Below are 15,693 nucleotides of genomic sequence, written 5' to 3'. Positions count from 1 at the left end.
GATGCCAAGAGGTTGCTTGATTATACAGTAGGAACATGTTCTGTCAGTCTGCAATGGCTGTAGTCTGGTACCTCCAAAAAGCATTTCTTGGAGGGCCTCATACAATTGCCATGTAAAATGGCAGGCAGGTTATGCATTATCACCAATTTGTCATATTTAAATTGCAAAGTTAAGACAAGCCCTAGTCCCGAGGCCTTGTATAACCCTTACAGAGCCTGTGGCCTGTTCTCAGCAATGACAATAATGTATTTGCTGGGTTACAGGAGTGTACATCCTTAAATCGAAGCCAAAAATTTGCATTGAAATCCAAGTATCTAAGGAAAGCAGATATATCTAGAGGGAAGTCTCTTCTATTGAGGTTTGCTCTTATCTCATGCTTTGCTGCTCAAGAGGAGATCTGATGTTGGTATGAGATAGATAGCTAGATAATTGCCTTCTGACCACTTTGATTCTTCTAGAAGCTTGTGGAGATCCTGGCTATTTGCTACCTATCTGTGTAAGGCTGAAGGAAGACAGAAAAATTATTTATGAGCTGGTTTTTCAGATCAGCTGATTCCTCTGTCACCTGCATGAATGATGATGACTGTCTCCATGAGAAGGTAGAGCTCCAGTGCCTGAGAAGGACCCATGGCAAAAGCAGTTTTTTCTTCCATTTTCTTAAGAGGAGGAGGTAGTGATAGGAAGTGATAAATGTTTCTTCTCTATGAAAGGCAGAAAAGAGAGCCTTTTTTTTATTCACTTCTGACTGTCATTTTCATATTCTTCTTGGTTTCCCTTTTCAGACCACAAGTGGGCTTGGGCTAGAAAGGAAGAGAAAAGGAAGGAAAACCACTGCAGGAGGAATCTTTGCAAGGTGGTCCTTTTCACTGTTGCACTTACGTTTTTTTTCTGAAATACCACTTGATTTTGTTTTGAAAAATGAATGTTAAAGGCCAGAAGCTCGATTCATAAATCTCATAAATATTTCAACAAATGCATCCAAGTTGGCAATACTTGAATATTTCTGAGATATTTTATAAGTCAAATGACAAAAAAAAGGTAAACTAACAGCAAAATCTTCCACTGCTGTGATATTTTTACTGTCTACACTTGCCAATAACCTCTGTCCTTAATCCTGTTCCATTTTAGTCCAAACTTACAAGAAAACAAGCTCTGGTCATTGCTTGTATTATTGGGCTGTGGAGAGAGGAATATTCCTAAAATTTGCGGGCTATCAGAGGGCAATTCTGAAGCCTTTCTGCATCATTAGAACTCCCCATATGTTGATATGTCTGGTATTTGGACTGTTAATCACTGTAGCTTCTGATAACATTTCACCTTGGAACTATTATAACAGATATGCCTTTTGCAATAAACAACCTTTTGAATTAGCTTCTTGAATTGTACTGCCACCTTTCCAGAATAAACACGTTAATTTTCCTAGCAATTCTACCTACAAGGTTACAAGACCAGAGGAGAAGCGGTGTTATCATTTTGGCTAACACATAATAATATGCAACTGCAATAACTTAGTTCCCCTTCCAGCTATGCCAGTGTTGTTCAGTTGTGGTGGAATAACACTTTGTCGGGCCAGATTCCTCATAAATGCCAATCAGAAGTTTAAAGAAACACAGCAAAGAAATAAATCATGGAAGAGGGAAGAATGGGGAAAGTGAAGAAGTCTAGCGGCTGTGATTAAAGCATAATCTTGACTTCTGGTGGACAAGATATATATCACATTCAGATTTTCAAGCCTGTCTGGCAGACTTGGTGGTGGAACTGTTGCAGGAGCTGCAAATGGTGAGGTGCTACATGGAAATCCTGTCAGCAGTGGGAAAAACTTCATGCTCTTCAGGAACCTCACAGATGCAAACTCAGAGTAAATGAAGCTCAAGATGTGAAAACCTAGTTCATGAAGCCTCCATGTGAAGAAGTTAGCTATTCTTTAAAAGCCCTGTTGAATGTTACTCGGTTTTGCAGATGATTGTTTTAGTAGAGCTAATGTGCAATAGATGGGATGGGCATGATCTTGTTAACCAAAGAAACATCTTTCAGGGATGTCAGGAATACATAAACTAAAGCAGAATGAAAGGAGAAAATGGAAGGATAAACAAGAGAGAGAAATTAATGAGAAGGTATATTTCTATTTTCACCTTTTTGTATACTTCCTTTGGTAACTTTTTTATTTTCGTAGGTCTTCTTGCTCTATTTCTGTGGCTTTCTATTTTTCATTATATGTTCATGGAATGGACGTTGGGTAGAAAACTTGAAGTGAAGTAAATGAAAACCAAATGTCATATATCCTGGAACTATTAAAGGCTTCCTTTTGACTCCAAGTTAATTCCTCCTTGTTTTGTTCACCTAATGTGAACAGAAAAGAAATAATATTGAGGCAAATTGAATATTTCAACAAGAAACTATATAAGAACTATTGAAAATTTCAAAATATACATTTCTTAGTTTGCAGTGTGTAGTGCTGAACCAAAACTCTTCAAATTAATAATCTTCATAACAATCAAAGTAGAATCAGAGTTTAGTGATCTCTAAGGAATTGACCACCACTCTGTCCTGACAGAAACGGTTACTGGACATATTAAGCTGGGAAACACAGAAATAAGAAATAGAAAGAATGATTGCACCAAAGCAGTGCCCCACTGAGTGTTTTTTCTCTCTCCCCCTTCTCTACGTCATTCTTCATTTCTTCTCAGTGTAACTGCTGTTGATGTTACCCATATCAGAAACAATTAAAATTATATGCTTTATTTAAATAATGGTTCTACTTTGTAGTAGGGTTTCAGTTATTGAAGTGAGATTAAAACAACATTTTGTCTCTTTGCAATTAGATGAAAAGTCTTCCTTTGGTAGCCTGTGATTTCTAAAAGTGCTTAGAACTAAAACACACTGTGTCAAATTCAATATGTATTAGATTTCATATACATCAAGCCTGACATCCCAAAATCAAACCGAGGAGAATATATGCAGGTCTGTAGAGGGCTGAAATCTCAGTTACCAGGGTTAAAGATTTTGACTGCTCAGCCCCAAATGGTCATATATCTCTAAAACTCCCACAGTGATCAGGGTATGAAGGGATTTTTTGCTGTTGCAAGGAGTGTTTTTAAATCCATTCCTTTAAAAACATAACCCCCCTCCACCCTCCATTTTCAGGCACTATTTCTGCTGGAACAGATTCTTTGAGCATCAGTCCATCATACAAGCATTTATATATATACCACTGGGACCTGATCTTGCCCCAAATGCTATTGACAGTGCTGTGGGTTGGAGATGAAAGTGCTGATACAACAGGATTCCTGTTCCCCATCCTCCTGTAGAGGCTTGGCAGAGTTTTTGTGGGACTTTAACTGTGCCCTCTCAGCAAAAGAAGACTTTCTAGAGGCTGCTTATATTGTTTAGGTGTCTATTTCTCCCCTGCAGAAAAAGCAGTAGAGTGAATGGAAGCTTTCTGATCACCTTGTCCTATGCATGGATTTCAAAATATGTCATAACTTTAAGAATAACATCTGAGTATTCCAAAAAATGACATGCTAAATTTACAGCAATATGTAAAGATACAGAACTTGGCATGAGATTTACTGAAATACTTTAGCTGAAAATAGACTTTGCAATATAACACGTTATATATTATTTTTCAGCTAAAAAGGGAAGATGCTGGCTATGCTAGTGGTTTTGCTTCATGGGATGTGCTAGGAAATCCATGATTTCAATCTCCCTGTTGCATAGATAAGTGGAAAGTTTTAAGTAAAACAAATAAAATTAAACCATTTAATTCCATTCTGCATTCCGCTTTAAAGTACAGTACCTTTGAATAATGAGTCCATAAAAAACCATTGGCTGTCTCTCATGCAGTTCAAACATCATTACTAGGGAGTTATAAATCTGCAGACAGCGGAGGTTCCTTTTATGAAACAGTCTTTCATCTAAAATGGCTACGAACTGATCAATACATTTGTTATGAATAAGCTCTTTTAGATCTTGGGCAAATGTGACTTAGCAGTTTTGACAGAAATGGAGCCAAGTGGTGCTTTATAGATTTGAACAATCTTGTAGCTGGTTCAATGAAGGTGAAGTCTGTAATTGACCTGTTGAGTAGTGAGAGGAAAACCAGAAATAATAAAGAAAAAATTATGGTACAGTCTAGGTTGGACTTTTAGCTGATTTTTTATTGGATGTATTCCTAATATAAAAACATCTGGTGGTAGCTTTTCTTATAAAAAAGCTACAATGTACTTAGAATAAACTTATTTTCATCCATTTTTGTGCAAAGACTACTATATTAGATTTGTTCCATCTATAAAATGAATGTTGCTTCCCAAACACCTTAAAGATGACTGAAGAAACTAAGTGCAGTTTCTGAAAAAAATCGGAATTCTGTACTCATCTGACATGGTGCTGAGCACCCACATCTATCACTGAAGTCAGAAGGACCCAAAGTTGCAAATATTTTATGTCGATTAATGACTTATAAACCATTGTCAGAGAGATGCTTGAATGTAGGGAGCTTGAACTAAGAAACTGTTATTATAGATAAACTATTTTTATATTATAGAATAGTATACTATTATTATTTCAAGTTTCTTTGTTTAGTAGGAGCTGCTGTCCTAACTGAGGTCCTCTCCGTTGCCACACTGTGTGGAGGGGATATTAAATATGCAAGACAGAAATTCAAAAGAACAAGATATTCAGTGAAGGAAATGAACTAGATAGAGCAAGATACAAGGAGAAGAAGCATGCAACTTCAGTGCTTTGGCAAAGATGAGAGAGAGAAAAACAGTATCTAAAAACCTCATATGCTAATAGTCAATAAAATAGATCTCTTGTTTTTCCTGGTTTGTTCTTGCTTTGTTCTGGTTTGAAACCATTCCCTATTTGCTGCCATTTTCTACGGCCTTCATTGATAAATCACCAAAGTCTCACATATTTTCGTGAAAGTGTCTTGACTTTTTCTATTCACACTTTTTTAAGAGCTGCACAAGTAATTAATGTTTAGGCCAAAAGGAGTGAATCTGTACTTCAGAGCTTTGAACACAGAATGCTGGAATCTGAAACTCAAATCCCTCTTGCAATACTCCTGAAATTATTTCTGCAGGTTGCAACAGCCCTAAAAGAGAAATCTACCTGAGAATAGCCAACAATATGAGCTGAAGAAAACCTGCATTTAGGTACCACCTCCAGTTCAGGGATATTTGCAGACATCAGTCTGCTGTTAGCAGCCAGCAGATATTACCATATAAATATCTTGCATTTCACCTGGATGGATTCACTAGAGTATACTGGAAGGCATATATCCATCTATGCTGATTTGGAAAAGGATTCATTTTTTCTTTCTACAGTTGCTGCCTGTATCATTTGGGTGTGTTTTTTTCTAGAGGTCTGTCTGACTGATGCCTTGAATCCCCATAATAACAGATACTGTGAATGCCAGGAATGATCCTGTGTCACATCCTTGGTGAGTGAAACATCTTATTAACTCTTGGATTTGCTGTTATCAGCATATATCTTCTGTGGTTCTGGCAGCAGACCAGTAGGAGCAAACCCTGTCATGTAAGCAGGGGAAATTACTGCACCTGACCCTCCTGTTTCACAGAACTGAGGTTGCAGGGAAGCTGCAGGTGGCTTATGGACCATTGTAATTTCCAGCATAAGTGGTGGGAAAAATGCGTCTGCTGAAAATGAGATGGATCTCAAACTAAAATATGTAACAGTTCTGAGGAAGTACAACTTTGTTTAATATAGAAAATCTGAGCAAAGAAAAACTGTGGGAATGTGACTGGGGTAAGATTAGAAAACTTGGAAGTTATATTTACATTCCAACAGAAGTTGTAGCAGCCTGGAAATTATAGGATTAAATGCTGTTGCTGCTTCCAGGATGGAATGCAAGTGGCATGGAGGAAATCCATTCCATGATAACTCACCACACACAGAGCCTGCAACCTTAAGCACATGCTATGAGGGATGAAATGGAGGGTTGAGCAAAGGGGAGAGACCTTGGCCAGGCTCTGTTGAAATCCTGGCAGGGATGGGAACCCAGTGGTGCCATGCAGCCAATAAACTGCATGGCAGCTGCCACCCAAGGGAGAGGGGAGATGTCTTGTGGCTGAAGCAGCAGCTGGGGTGAAATCACTCTCCTTGGGTGAATTTGGTCCATTATAATCTGATTGCAATACCAACAGACACCTCCATGTCAAAATCACCCACCTCCCTGGTATGACCAGCCCTCACTGGGCATGCACCCCATATTTTATTGACTACATTTTTGAAAGTGAAGCAAAACAATTTTATACCAATCAATAATAAAAGTATGTGTGACCAGAGCCACTAAAGCTTCACCTAAAGACACAGTGTAAAAGTGAGTTAGGGATGGGGAGAAGTTAGGGAAGACTCCATTGTAACTTTGGGGATTAATTGATGAGTTGAATTTGTCTTCTTCCACATAGGGACACCTATTGGGAAAGAACCATATTTTATGTGTGCTAAATTTTTATCTTCATCTAGATTTTATTGGTGATTAGAGTTTGTCTGTATGTTGCTTTAAATGTGTCTTTGCAGTCCATCAGTATTACTGCCAATATTTAAACTTTAACCTTTCACAATTTCCTATTATCAGTGTGTTAATTAATGAAGTGTGTAATTTTGTGAAATGTCTCGTGTGAATCCTTCAAGGGCAGCAGCTCTTGCTGGCAGTGGAGAGCATACCAGTGGGGGGATGCAGGAGGGGCTTTCACTTTCTGAGTTGCAATCAAGGTTTCACTCTGATACACTGGTGGTGCGTGTCCCTGGACAAGCTGCTCTTGCGTACAGAGGGCTGCTCACTGGGGCCCCTACAATGGGGCACTGACAGACTGGTTGGGAACAAGGTTTCCAGCCTTCCTGGGGCATTGGCAGACCAACCAAAACCAAAGTGTTTGAGGAAACCCTCCTTTCATGTGAAAAGGACACATAATCTTGCAAGTCCTACCAACCATTCTCCAGTGTGAGGAAGGAAGAAGTTGTAGTCTTACTGTCCTGCAGACAGCAGAGGCTAAAACAAACACTGAGCTGTAGGTTATGATTCATTTCTAAGTTCCAGTCTTCAGGAGAAGTCTACCTAAATGAAGGCTTAGTGAAAACTGAGGAAGAAAGTCAGAGCTTGGCTCATGGTGATGTTTATTCATCATTTATTCCAGTATTCTTTATACTCTTATTTCCAATGATTGATGACTGTAGATAATTGTGTATCAAAGGTGTCATTCTAAGCTGATGGATTTATTGCCAAACCTAAAAGCTATGTGAAGACGTAGAAGCAATTTATTTATATAAAACCAAAGTAAAAATTGGTGGTTCACTCTGCTTATAATGAGTTATCAATATAGCTTGTGTTCTGCTGTGCTGTGAGAAAAAAATCTAATTCTGACCAAATGTCATATAATAAAGAAATGTATGATTATGCAGGCTTGTATTCTGTTGATTTTGGGTGGGTGTTTTGGATAATATAAATTTTTTTTTAGGCTGTTCTAATGAAGTCTGGGATATGATCCATTATGATCCACATGGAACAGAATATTCTCTGACTTCTTACCATGAATACCTGCATTTTTTTAGTTTGGGATTAGCAAAAAATATTTTCCATGAACATTTTGTAAATCACTCTCTTCAGTTAAATAGGTTTAGAGAACTGTGCTATGGCATTTACTGAATGTTGTAAATGAAAGTAATGAGTATGGTACTGCTATAGAAAGAAAAAACCTTCTCGCCAAAATTTCTAAGCACCTAAAATTTCAATGTAAAAAAATATTTCTCTTCTTTTCTGCACTGTAAAAATCTCTTACTTTGTCACAGGTCAATATATTTTGACTGGCAATGTAATACAAGTGTTGTTTCGTACATAACCAAAAAAACTTTGGCAGAAAATCAGCCCTAATACTGCAAGATGATTAACAAAAGTGTAAACTTAAAGGTAGACTTTAAACCTCTGTCTCCCTTACCAGAGCCAAAGAAGAGGGCATATTATGCAAGGACAAAAGTAATGGGGTAATTCTGTAATTTTGGATTTAAATTAGGACTTATATTTCCTTGGTGGTTTTTATTACATGAGCAGATACAACTCACATGCCAAAAACCCTGAAGTATCTGTTAATTTTCTTCTCAGGACTTTCAACCCAGGTGCTTTTTAAATCTTTATTTTATGGACAGATCCAATTGTTCTCAGATGGAATTTTGCTGGCGTAACGCTTCAACATTCCTATTGCAGACATACCATTCAGTTTTGTATTGTATCTTTCAGAGGAAAATTAAGAGGAAATGGTAGTAATAAAAATTATTATTTCTATAATAAAATATTGAAATAGAGGAAAATATTAAATTTTGCTACATATTTTATGTAAGTTTATAAGCACATTCTTGTTAGTAAAAAAAAATTAATTTTGCTCTTTAAATGAGTCAGAGAAACATCATGTATTTTTAGGTCAAATATTATATTTTCTGTCTAACTGCTTAAAATTTCCATTAAAGTGTCAAGAAGACTTGCGTAATTCAAGATGAAGAGGTCCAAGTAGTTTCCTATGTATATTTAAATATGTATATAATTTAAAAATAAATAGAATTTTAACTACTAGAAATACACTTGCTATTAGGTACACTGTTTAAGTCAGTAAAGATAAGAATAATATTTTCTTGTTTATTAGTATGCATTTAGCATTTAGTGCTTTATGACTATGAATAAGGACTGAATTTTGAATTGCTCTACATAAGACATAAAAGGGAAAGAAAAGGGAAAGTGAAAGAAAAATCCTCGGTCTTTCTGAGCAAGCATTGCCCTGATGTATGATCCAGTCATGTGGAATAAGGAACATTACTTATCATTTTCTGCCTTGCAGAACAGATATTACGGACTGTGAAATATATCACAGAATGTTTCTGTATGGCTGATCCAGTTAGCAGAGAGTTAGCACATTAGAAAAATGATTTACCAATGGTGTTGCAACTGTGTTTCATACGCTTTAGTAGCAATTAACTCATAGAAAAAGGGACTACCTTTCTTTCAATGAAAGTCTTTGGTTCTTTCTTATGATTTCTCATGTCATTCTGAGGAAAAGAACTCTTTGCATTGATGATGACTCATTTTCTGAAACTATTTTATAAGGTTTTCAGCCTAAGGTAGGAAACTGTGGATTATCATTTTTAAAATGAACTCAGAAAAAAAAATAAAAATAAATATTTAAAATCAATTAACACAATTATAATCCAGCAAAGAAAATATGTGAATTTTAAGATTCAGGAGACCTCTTTTAACACAAAAATTGTTGACATCGAATGTTAATGTGCTGTTGTCCTCAGCATGCATATGACCTGTAGTGAAAATGTTTGTCTCGCATCCAGAACCCAGAAATACACAGAGATTGTATCTCATGCTCCATAAAATATTGACTCATTTACTCCCTTTCTTTCAATTCAGTTTTCTGTCTGCTAACCCAAAAAGTAGAGTCTCCAAAGAGAGACTGCTGGATCTGCAGAAACAAAATAAATTCTACTTGCTCCCTTCCCTATGACCCTTAATGAACCAAAACTGGGAAAACTAAGTGATATATATGAATGAGAACTTTTGAACAGACTGAAATTCTACCAACTCCCAGGAAAAGAAATTTATCTCTTGAAATATGTCACAGAGCAACATCAAGTGACAGGAGCAAATATGATTGTCTCTTATAAACTAGTGACTGCCTTATTAACTCTGGGTTTAAAAGTGCACATGCACAGGGAAACTCATTACCACCAAGAGATGTATGGAGCAAGCAAAGCAAGCACTATTATCCCAGGGGTCACTGAGAGTAGCAGGAAATAGGATTATTGCTCAGAGGAGAGTGAACAGGAGGATAGATAAATGTAATTTCAATAAGAATTGATTTGTGTAGAATTGATTTAATGACATTTAAAAGGGCATCCACCATGTTAGTCTCTGTGGCCATCCTCTGTTCTTACTACAGTGTCAGTCTTTCGTTTATTTCCCCAAGCACAATGTGTTAAGGCATCCTGGGGGCCCTGTGAGAAGCGTAGTGAAGTCCTCCCTTGCTGGATACCTCAGAGGCTGCTGTAATTGTTCTCAAACTGTTTCTCTGCATTCCTGTCTCACTGTTGTCAGGGACAGAAGGTGTATGTTTGTTTGGCAACTGGCAACCCATGACCCTGATACTGAAACCTCTGACTGTGAATGCCCCCTGAAGTCTATGAACCCCTTGAATCCAAATTTTGGATTGCATGGGTTAACTTTTCAGAAGCAAATATTGAAAAAATTTCATGCCCTTTGAATTTATAGTCTTTTAGTTCATGTCTTGCTCCTGCATGCTCTTTCCTCTTTCTGTGTTTGCCTTCACTGTTCCCCCTTACGTGGCAGCTAATTTTCTCAGCTGACCCTGCTCCCTTGGGCAGCAAGCTGTTTGTGGTCTGCCTCTCGGGCTCTATGATTCTGATTAATTTATTAGTCAAAGATAGAAATACTATGTTCTGTATCTGCAGTTATGCATCTTCCGCTGCATATTCCTTATTCTTTAAAGGAATTGTAGTCCGAGCTGTTTTTGTCAAATAAGTAGCTATTGATATACCTTTTTGCTGGCATGGAAAGGGTGTCAAGCTTTATTTCAGCATACTCTGTAAATGGAACCAGCATCTTGGCTAAAATCTGACTTGTACTGCGTGTTTGACCAAGAAAGGATAATTGTCAGCCTTGGAAATGTAAGAGTGCTCTGCAGGTACGTACCAAAACTTCCTTAAAGATAATTTTTAACAAGATTGTTAGTAGGCTATGTTATATTTGCTTCTGAAATGTCTGATTTCCTTCAGAATATGGGCACACAGTCTGAAAATCTGTACATGAAAGAAGAGATGTTCCATCTTATTTCTTTCTCTGGACTGGGCACAGATAATGAGCAATATTGGAAGTACTCCATGAATAACTAGGCTATGTACTGAAGTTAATGGATTTTATGAGCATGACAATTCCTTATTTATTTGAGTACATTCAATGAACAAGTTAATTCTTAACTCATTGGTCTGCTATCTAATTTCTGTCAATCTCCCAAGAAAGCTCCTTTAGTGGATTTAATTCATTTGTAAAATGAATCAATCATAGATTAGGCATAGAAATTTGAATGCATTTATAATGACATGTGCCCATTAAAGATGGCCTACAACTACTTCTGTGGTACTGCCTGCTAAATCTATAGACCTTGCTAATTTTCAATGTTACTTTATGTTCTGATGGGTTTGTGTTTGATGCTGATTAGCAGAAGACTAGTCTCAGCTTTTGACAGTTATTGAAGAATATATGGAAAATATAATGTGTTAATTAAGTAAAATTCTCACTTCCTAGAACATAATTTGTTTCACACATAATAAAAGGTATAAAATTGTACTATAGCCAGAGAGAGAGGATTTGCAGCACCTTTATTTCTATTTTGGACTAGTATTAGTAGTCCCATTTTTGTCTGTGAACAAGGTACATTTTCTTTTTAGTAGCTGGTACAGTGGTGGTTGGATTCAGTGTGAGAAAAATGTTGATAACACACTGCTGCTTTAGTTGTGGTTAAGCAGTGCTTACTCCAAGTCAAGGACTTTTCAGTGTCATGCATCACTAGAAAGGGGCTGCATAAAAAGCTCTGTGGGAGCATGGCCAAGACAGCTGACCCAAGCAGCCCAAAGGAGTATTCCATGACATAGAATGTCACGCCCAGCATATAAACTGGGAAAGTTACACATGAGAGGGGCTGATCGTGGGATGGTCTGGATCTCCATCAGCAGGTGGTGAACCATTGTATTGTGTATCCCTTGTTTCCCTTGTGTTCTGTTTCTCTCCCTCTCTTTATTGCTATTATTATTACTGTTATTATATTTTGTTTCAATTATTTACCTGTTCTTATGTCAGCTCATGAGGTTTACCCTTCACTTTCAATTGTCCTCCCCACTGTGGGGGCAGGACACAAGGGAGGTGAGCAAGCAGCTGCACGGTATTTAGTTGCTGTCTGGGGTTAAATCCATGAAAGTAGTCTACAGCAATTTGAAATGTCCAAAAAATTAAAAGCCAATTTATTTAAGAAGATGATTTTCATGATAGCTTTTAAAGTGTTTGCTTTGGGCAGTAATATTAGATAAGGCAAAGCAGCTTATATTTTCTTAGATTAGGCTCAGATCAGCCTGAGAGACCACCCCTGAGTAATGTTACAAGCAGGTGACACCTGAGCCTGGGAAAGTTTCCTTAGGAACAAGCATGAACTAGAATTTAGAAAGTTAGGATGGGAGTTGATATTACAGGGTATCACATTCTACACTTGATCTAAAATCCCTCTGCAGACTTTGTGGCACTAAGTCACAAAGAAAAAATTAAAGGTTCAGATCCTTTTCTTTCTGTGTGTGGCAAAACCACCTTCTCTATGCTTTGGAAAAGACAGTAGGACTCCCCTCTGTGTGAACAAAATGCTCCTTTCAGATAAAGTAGACTGTGATTGTTTGTTTATGTCTGAGATTTGATTGCAATTGTGGATCCTGAAAATAGAAAGAAAAAAGTGGTGTGAACAAATGCAGTCTGGAGGAGTGTCTAATCAAGGGACAATCAGACAACTGACTATAGAGTATTTCTTTATGATTCTAACTGCTGAGGCTTATTTTAAATGCTACCTCCATTGAGTGAAAAAAAAAAGTAAAAATAAAAATAATAAAAATAAAAATAAAAATAAAAATAAAAATAAAAATAAAAATAAAAATAAAAATAAAAATAAAAATAAAAATAAAAATAAAAATAAAAATAAAAATAAAAATAAAAATAAAAATAAAAATATTTAAGTTGAAAACTGGAGTACCCCTGGACAGACAGTGTAGCATCAATTCTGCACTTTCTTTCACCAGTTTAAATGAATTATGATTTACATCTGTAAAAACAAAAGAGGAATCAAACATTTTCAGTGTGCATTTTGAAGAATCCCCTTTAGCCATATAGTTTATTTTTGAAGCTTAAGAAATTTTCTGACTCAAACATTTTTCCTTAATAGGAGTTTCTCACAGGGTGAGCTAAAATGCTCTATTTATTTTAACGAGTCTTTTCCCATAATTGAATAAATCCTTCAGAATATGAAAGTATGTAACTGTTCAATATGGTAAGTATTAAAGACACATTGTCATTTTCCATTGTTTTATTTTTATGCAAGAAAAATGAGCCAGCCTACATGGATCTGTTAATCACTTACCTCCTTGGGTGCTAACTGAATGCCCTGTTGTAATGGTACTGTAGTTCTTTTTGTAATTCAATTAAGTTTATCTGAGTTAATTTTATTTTAGGGTTTTTTTCACTTTTGATTGTACATCACTTTATGTAGCAAGGTCCTTGCTCATTGCCCTTTTGCACTGCAGGATTTGTGGGAAGAGGCTGCAAAGAAACAACTGAAAAGCAAGTGGTGATTCTTTTGCCACAAGGAAATATTGTGTTTCTCTGATGAACATGTGGAAGAATCAGTGTTAACATGTTCAGTTGACTTTAGTCTGTGTGGGTTAGAGATGGAAGGCCGATGAATGGAACATGTCTCAATTAGATGCTGGCTTTTCCTCACATAATTTATTAATGGTAACATCTTTTTTCCATTTGGATATATTCAGAATGAAATTTAAAACCAGAAAAGGAAATTACATGATACTATTAAAAAAAAATAAAAATTTCCTGTATTTCTAAGTTTAGAAATGTAAAATGACTTGCAATTTTGCAAAGAAATCAGTCCTCCTGAGATGAAAAACTGGTAGGGATATACCAATTAAGATTTTGAGTCAGTGGTTGTCTAAGTTGATTAACAGTGCCCCAAATCCATTGTGAAGGTAAATGTTCTGACATTTGTAATTGCTGAAATAGTACATAGGTAATTCTGACATCAACGTTAATGATAAGTTAGCAAAACATCATCATCTATCATCTTCATGCCATGGGATGGCCTGACTTCATTTATTATTAGCTGGAGCAATGACTGAATAGAAGAAGTCAGGTCAAGCAGTCCCTGGCTTGTTTAAGCATGTGCACCATACTCTAAAACAAATAGCAGGTGTTTCACTGAGATTATAGGGAAGAGAAATCTTTGTGTGCCTCATGGCTGATGTCTTCATTTCTGCTCCCAGAGGATGTATAAGTACAGCATCTTATCTGACATAAATCCAATTATGGGTAGGTTTGCCACAGAAGAATAGCTCCTGAGTGTATCCTAATTGACTGAATAGGAACCAGAGCATATAATGGGGCTTTTCCTCTGCTGAACCCGACACACGCTAAGGGAATGCCACAAAGGAGAAAGGGGACTTTTAGAATTACATAGCTCAAATACCTATGGATCTGTAATAAAATATTAGACGGCTTAGTACTTTTTGTTATGGGGTAACTCTAAGGATTATACATACACAAGTGAGGAGAAAGTGGTATTGACAGGACTATTAGAACTACGCATGTACTTATGTGGCTTGCAGACTTTTCCCATCAACATAATCAATTCAGTGAAGGAGATTGAATTTCTCATCTTCTTGACTTTGTAAAATTCTAGATCTGCTGTATGCACAAAATGTCAGTTCTCATTAGTCTGATGTTGCTTCCAGGTAAGTACTTTGTGTCTTTTCACAGAGAAGAGAGTGTCAATAAATTATTAGAGTTAGCAAACAATATAGACTTTGTAATAAAGAACCACTGCCCAAAGTAATTGCACAATCCCTTTTTTCCCTTTGACAACCATAAAAAATTACTTCTATACTATTATTTCTATATACTTCTATATATTTTTTCTATAATGCAGTCAAAACTGAAGCTTCATTAAAACTGTTTTAAATTTTGATGCTTGCATTGAAATTGAGCAGGATGCAACTGTTCATCCTTTTAACATCCTTTTGAACTATGATATTTGATCAAAGTTTAAAATATGAAAAAAGTAATGTTTTCTAGCAGCGAAACTGCATGTTCAAGTCATGTATTAATTCTTCTCCAGAAATAATTCCAAGTTAGGCAAAACCTACAGGATGCTTGTTCAAGACATTTTTTGCAGAGTTCTCTGTTATCAGGGAGTGAAAACTGGTTAGCAAAGAAGATGGAGATTAATTTAGACAAAAAGTAATTTTTGCATTCAAATATTTTTATATTCAAGAGAAATGAAAAGGCATGGCTCTTAATAATTTCTATGACTATGATGACTCAGATGCAGACAATTTGCATGGATCTAGAGTGCCATTTCTTTTTTTGCTATCCATTCTTTCATAATTTAGTCATATCGGCAACACTAAAATTTTTATTGCTGAAAATTGCACAACAGTGTTAAAATTGATCAAGATGTTACAATCTCCTTGTGACAAAGAGGATTGAGTGCAAAGGTTTTATTTCAAACACATCCTCCTTCTGTGAAATGAATATGGAAAGCCTATTAATGTGTACTTCAGTTCCCATAAGCTGCTCTGCAGTATAATGTGAGTTGTCACAATAAAACATCATGGAAGGCAGTGAATACCTGGGGGAAATATACAGACAGGATTGAGGCACTAGTGGCACAAGTCTAGTGGGAGCTTGCAGAAACTCACTCTTACAAGCCTGTTCTTCTTTTTAAAAATTAGATTCCTTTTTCTTACCACTTCCTCTAGTAATATTTGAAGCAGGAATTCCTGGGTGCTTTCTCTGAGCTTCAACTTCTTTTCTCAGCAATACAAATACACTTCAGAGAA

General features: G+C 36.4%; 1 long non-coding RNA gene across 1 annotated transcript; it reads left to right on the top strand.

Moving 5' to 3' along the window:
• The first annotated feature begins 786 nt into the window (after positions 1–786).
• On the top strand, positions 787–4,816 carry LOC111937268 (uncharacterized). Its single transcript, XR_002868534.2, has 3 exons — positions 787–853; positions 2,035–2,114; positions 4,582–4,816. It is a non-coding gene; the product is annotated as an uncharacterized LOC111937268 (long non-coding RNA).
• The last annotated feature ends 10,877 nt before the right edge of the window (positions 4,817–15,693 follow it).

This window comes from Cyanistes caeruleus, chromosome 4 (genome assembly GCF_971803275.1).
Source record: "Cyanistes caeruleus chromosome 4, bCyaCae1.hap1.1, whole genome shotgun sequence".
NCBI lineage: Eukaryota > Metazoa > Chordata > Aves > Passeriformes > Paridae > Cyanistes > Cyanistes caeruleus.
This window is presented reverse-complemented; position numbering and strand designations above follow the sequence as displayed.